Source organism: Rhinolophus sinicus, chromosome 13 (genome assembly GCF_057876585.1).
Source record: "Rhinolophus sinicus isolate RSI-liver-muscle chromosome 13, RSI-T2T, whole genome shotgun sequence".
Taxonomy (NCBI): domain Eukaryota; kingdom Metazoa; phylum Chordata; class Mammalia; order Chiroptera; family Rhinolophidae; genus Rhinolophus; species Rhinolophus sinicus.
The window spans coordinates 9,850,466-9,857,162 of record NC_142513.1 but is presented as its reverse complement, the minus strand read 5'-3'; positions in this window follow the sequence as shown (position 1 = coordinate 9,857,162).

The window sequence follows — 6,697 nt, the reverse complement described above, 5'->3', positions numbered from 1 at the left end:
TTTCTTACCTGTAAAATGGAACTCATAAAGATGCCTCACTGGGGGGTTGAAAAATACCTGGCATGAAAACTCAATAAAGATGCTCAGTAAACACCTGTGAAATGGACAAACACTTGATGCCCACCAAAGATATTGGCAAAATAGGAGAGTGAGTGGAGTTGGCAATTTAATCACATGCTTATTTATTTTAACCGTGGGGTGCTGCCCATAGGGCATTTTTTTTCAATCTGGAAAAAGTGGAAAAATTGAGTTCTCTTTTTTAGGTCCACTTAAAATAATTGTGTTTTTTCTTCCCCTTCCTCCCTACCCCTTTCAAATCATCTTCAATATGCTGAATTCCTAATTAAGCAAATGCAGTCCTATGCTGAGAAGTTCCCCTCCACGAAAATTTCCTAATTTGCTGATAATTACTGGAAAAGCTGGCCAGTTGGTGGATCTCAGCTGATGCTGGAGGAAAGTGTTTAGCCTGATACTATTTCTCCAAGCAGTAAATTTTATTTGATGCCAAGTCCTACATGATGCTAAGCTCTTAAAAGCTCTTTTGATGCAGAAGAAAACGGATCCTGGGTGAGAGGTGTCTAACGCAAAGAAGATGCTGAAAAAACCCAACCATGCCTCCAGGAACACTGGATTATTTAAATGTTTTTTCATCCTGAATCTCTGAATAGCAGTGCCTGGTGGTGATTTTAACAGACCAGGCTACAGGAAGTGTAAAGTCAGGTGAAGAATGTAAATCACTAAAAAGACAGCTGGTATGCGGTGGGGCCCGAGATTCTGCATTTTTAGTGATAAAGTTAATTCATATATCAGGACCCAGAAAATGGAGGCCGCTCTGATGGCCTAACCATTGTCAAATCTAAACCCGTCAGCCTACACTTAAGTAAATTCTTGTCAAGGATACCTAACATACACGAGTCATAATCCTCCAACTCAGGTTTAGCTATCTTACCTTACCCCAGAAAATACGACCTGTGAGCCAATCAGGTCCTGTTTCATGTTGCCTTCCCTAACACTCTATAAAACTCACTCTTGCCCCAGATCTCTTGGGAACTGAACTACTGCTTGTGAGGCACTGTCCTCTCCAAAACCATGGTTTGTTTTCCCTTGCTGACGCTGCTGGTTCTTGGATCACACTTTGAATAACAAGGCATTACATGCTTTTGAACACAAATAAAAAAGAACCAAATTATATATTTGGGGTGAGGTCATCCAGTAGTTGAACTTCTGCAAGGTCTCAGGCTCTTTCTTGCTTGCCTCTCCCTTATCCCAGGTGGTTGGTGTTTAGTCCTCAGGCTTGTTGCCTCAAGGTCATGAGACAACTCCGGGGGCCACACCCAGACACTACTGACCTTTTAAAGGAAGAGGAGAGCATCCCCTCCCATGTGTTTCTCTACGAGTGGAAAATCTTCCCCAGGAGCTCCCCTACCCCAGGGCTGCTGATATGCACATCCAGAAGTATCATTTAAATAGACCTCACCACAATGCTGCCTCAGAAGCTTCCAGCGGTCTTCCAGATTAACCGAATCAAAATCTCAGCGGAGGACCCCAGGCATTGGTATTAGGAAAAACTCTCCAGGCGTTTCTAATGTCCAGCCAGGTTTGAGAACTAATGTGTTCAGTCACCAGAGACCTTGTTAAAATGAAGATTTCTGGTTCCATAAGCTGGGTGGGGTCTGAGATTCTGCATTTCCAACAAGCTCTCAGGGGAGGCTGATGCTGGATCTTGCTCTGAGTAGAGACGGTCAAGCCCAATCAAGATTTATCTTGCAGCATTACTAGTAATAGCCAAGATATGAGCCAAGAAGCAACCTAAATGTCCACCAATAGATGAATAAAGAAGATGTGGTACATATATAAAATAGAATATTATTCAGCAATAAAAAAGGATGAAATCTTGCTATCTGCGACAACGTGTAGGATCTAGAGGGAATTATGGTAAGTAGAATAAGTCAGACACAGAGAGAAATACCATATGATCTCATTTATATGTGGAACCTAAAAAAAACAAAATAAATGAATAAACATTAAAAAAAAAAACAGAAACAGACTCATAGATATAGAGAACAAGCTGATGGTTGCCAAAGGGAAGGGGGTGGGAGGGAGGATAGGAAAAAAAAGTAAAACACTTTTAAAAATTTTTAAAAAGAAGCTGCATGTTGCCAAACTAACTCTTAACACCAAAAGGTTTAATTTAAGTGAAATCTCCAAACCCAATTAGGAATGAGTTCCGGCTACTTACGTTTCCTCACCTAAATGCTCATGTAGCAGATGAGTAGGCATCACCTTCCACTGAACTAGGCGTCAAAAAAAAGAAAACAGATTTACCTTGTGCGTCTGGGGGCAGGGGGAGGCGGCAATCCCCTGAAATATCCTGGTGCTGTTATTGAGGAAGGGAGGAATTTGGGGTGACAGGTGGACTAGCTACGGGGTAGCCAACTCCTTGCGGAATTCAAGGAACCAACGTTTAGGGAGAGATTAGGCAAAATAGCACACACGTGGGCAAACCCCTAAATGCAGAAGCTCAGACAGCTGTTCCCAAACCCCTGACGTGCCAAGAGGTTCATGTTTGCTTGGGTCCTGGGGCCGAGGACCCCAGCCTGAATTCAGCTTGCTTATCCTAAAGTCACCCAGGAAACTGCCCCTCTGAAGAAGCCAAGTGTGGCTTCTAGAGGTACCATGTCCCTCTGCCCCAAAGATGCCACAAACACTGATACGGGGCTGCCAGCTGGTTTAATTACCCAGATGGGAAGTTGGCAGGGGGAGCCCAGTCTTGGGCAGAGATTATGACTCGTTATCTTCCTGGGCAATCATCCCGTGTGGGCCCCAGTCCGGAATGTAGATATAAGGTGTAAATAAAGTCCCTGTTCTGAGGGAGCACAGTTTTCATTGTCTCCGGATGGGAATTTGTCCCCAGAAACTCTTGGCTCAAATCCAGGAGGTGTCTTTGTTTAGCAGAACAACCTGGTCCATTTGGGGGCATGTGACAGACCTCCTGATCGCTGGGCTGAGGCTGGGGGGGGGGGGCAAGAAATGTATTGCTTTTTCTCTTAAACTCCTGAGTAATATATGCTTTTTGTAAACAATTTAAACTAGAAAGTTGCGTGAAAGGTAACAGGTGATAATTCTTGTCCCCCTTCCCACTTCCTGAAGGTAAGTGACTAATATTAACTGTTTGGTGTGCATTCTTCCAGACATGTGTCTTTTTTTGTTGTTCTTTGTTTTTCTTTTGATTCAATTTTTTCCCAACTTTATTGAGGTATAATTGAAGTACAATATATGGTACATATTTCAAGTGTATAATTTGATTGGTTTTGACATATGTATACACCCATGAAACCTTCACCACAATTAAAATAGTGAAGACACCCATCGCTCCCCAAATCCATCGTCTATACTTGTGCCCTTTTGTAATTCCTCCCTCCCTCCACTACTGATCTACTTCTGTCACCATAAATTGGTTTCCATTTTCCATAATGTGTATAAATGAAATTATACAGTATGTATTCATTTGTCGGGGTGGGGGCTGGCTTCTTTGACTCAGCATAATGATTTTGAGATCCATCCATGTCGCAGGTGTCAATAATTTGTTCCTTTTTATTGCTGAGAAGTATCTCTTTTATGGATGTACCGTAATTTGTTTATCCATTCATTTATTGATGGACTGATGGACTTTTCAGGTTGTTTCCAGTTTTTGGTGATTGCAAATAAAGCTGTTGTGAACATTTGTGTCCAAATCTCTGTGGGACAAATGTTTCAGTTTCTCTTGGGTAAATGCCTAGGAGTGCCCTGGCTGGGTCAAGTCATAAGGTAGGTACATGTTTAACTTTTCAAGAAATCACCAAACTGTTTTCCAAAGTGGTTTACCACGTTTTGCCTTCCCCCAACAGCGTCTGAGACTTCCATGTGTTCTGCATTCTCACTCACACATATGATCAGTTTTTCTAATTTTACCCATTCTCATGGATGTGTAATGATATCTCACTGTGACTTTAACTTTTATTGTTCTACTGACTAATGACATTGAGCATCCTTTTATGTGCAATTCTTAGCCATTCACATTAGCTAGTCTCTTATATTCTTTTGCAAAGTGTCTGGGACCAAGGGCTGGAAGGTGGTTTTGGAGCTGCTCACGTGGCGGTCCCTGTGAGACATCCAAGTGGAGATGTGGAGTAGGCAGCTGGAGATTGGAGTGCAGACTTTAGAGGAGAGATTCAGGCAGGAGATGGAAATTTTGGACCTATCAGCTATTAGGTGTTTAGAGCCACGAGACTGAATGAAATCACGAAGGGGTAGAATATAGAGAGCGGAGAGGCCCAGGTCTGAGTTTTGGGGCACTTGATTCATTTGAAGCCAGATGAGGGAGACTCAAGGAGACTAAGAAGGAGTGGCTGGTGAGGTAGAAGAAGCTAGAGAAGACAGTGTTGAAAGGCACGCATTGTCATGGCTGGCCTCCAAAGATGGCCCATCAAGAACCACACTGCTCTTCAAGCCTTTGGGTAGCCCCTCCCACGTCCATTCTGGGCTGGCCCCTTGTAACCAAGAGAATGTAGAAGTGACTGCCTGACTTCTGATCCAGGTCCAAGAAGCCCCACAGCTTTCTACCTTAGCTTTTGGAACGCTGCTCCAGGATAAGCCATCAAAGAAACTGGGCTACTCTGAGACTGCCCTATGTGAGGAAGCCCAGGCTAGCCGCGTGGAAAGACTATATGAAGAGAAAAAGATGGCCAGCCCGTCCTGATTGTTTCAGCCATCTCAGGTGGGGAGCAGACAGGTGAGTGAAGAAACCACTTTGGAGCCCAACAAAGCCTTGAAATGCTTTCTGCCTGCAACTGCATGAGGGACCCCCCATGCAGGGCTAAGCTGGGCTAAGCTAAGCAAGAACCACCAGCTTAGCCCAGTCACCACAGGACTATGAGAGACAATAATAAATTGTTCTTCAAACCTCTAAGATCTGGGGTGCTTTATTATGCAGCAATAGATAACAGAGACAGACATGAACAATGAAGAGAGACTGACCAGCCCCTCTGCCCCCACCCAAAGCACAGCACCCTGCAACCCAGACCCACGGAGAGAGAGGTGCCCAACCTCAGCTGGACAGCTCTCTGCATTTTGATGGGTCGCTGTCTCCCTGCGAAGAGGAGAATAAGCTCCTCTTTGTGCCCAGAGTTGCAGCATCTGCCAAGAGCTCCACAGCCCCCAGGGCTCCGACAAAAGGACAGCAGGGAGATTTTTCTGGGAACTGGGTCACCAGTTACTTGGAGGCTTCAAACCTGGAATAACAGGAAGAAACCAGATAAATGAGGCTGAAAACTGTAGGAGGCTGCTGGGCCTATCATAGGGACAGCTCACGGACGTGCATGCTCAGGAGTGACTGCCTGCCCCCACTTGACCCTAAAATCAACAGACCTCTTCTCTCTCTCTCTCTCTCTCCCTCTCTATCTTTCTCTCTCTTGCTGTGTTTCTGTCTTTCTTTCCTTTCTTCTTTCTTGGTAGTTAAAACGTTGGTAAAATCAATATTAAACTCATCTATCTATAGACATGTATATATATCTCCTCTTTCTACAGTTCCTTCTTTTATTTATAAAAAATATTACTGGCTTTCCATTTATAGTAGTGATACCTTTTCTTTTTAAATAGACTTGATTAGAGTAGTTTTGGATTCACAGTAGTATTGAGGAGAAAGTCAGAGAATTCCCATATAACCTGCTCCCCCATCAGTATCTCCCACCAGAAGGGGACATTTGCTACAATTGATGAGCCTACATGAACACATCATTATCACCCAAAGTCCACAGCATAGTTTACGTTAAGTTTTACGCTTAGTGGTGTACATCCTATGGGTTTGGACAATGTGTAATGACATATATCCATCATTATAATATCACACAGATTATTTTCACTGCTTTAAAAATCCTCTGTGCTCCATTTTTTTATCCCTTCTTTCCCCTTAACCCCTGGCACTCACTGATCTTTTTACTGTCTCTATGGTTTTGCCTTTTCTTATATTTGGAATCATACAGTACGTAGCCCTTTCAGATTGTCTCCATTTGCTTAGTGATATGCATTTAAGATTCTTGCATGTGTTTTCATGGCTTGATAGCTCATTTCTTTTCAGTGCTGCGTTATATTCCATTGTACCACAGTTATCCATTCACTTACTGAGGTATATCTTGGTTGCTTCCAAGTTTTGGCAGTTATGAATACAGCTGCTATAAACACCGTGTGCAGGTTTTTGTGTGGATATAAGTTTTCAACTCATTTGTGTAAATATCAAGAAGCACGATTGTTGGATTCTATTGTAAGAGTGTATTTAGTTTGGAAAGAAACTGCCAAACTGTCTTCCAAAGTGGTTTGTACCATTTAGCATCCCCACCATCAACGAATGAGAGTTCCAATTGCTCTGCCTCCTCGCCAGCACTTGGTGTCATCAGTGTTCCCAATTTTGGTCATTCTAATACATGTGTAGTGGTATCTCATTGTTTTATTCTGCATTTCCCTGATGACGTATGATGTGGAGCATCTATTATGCTTACTTGCCATCTGTGTATCTTCTTTGACAAGGTACCTGTTTAGGTCTTTGGCTCATTTTTTAATTGGAGTGTTTGTTTCCTTGTTGAGTTTTCAGAGTTCTTTGCATATTTTGGATGATAGTCAATTATCAGATATGTCTTTCGCAAATCTTTTCTCCCAGTCTGTG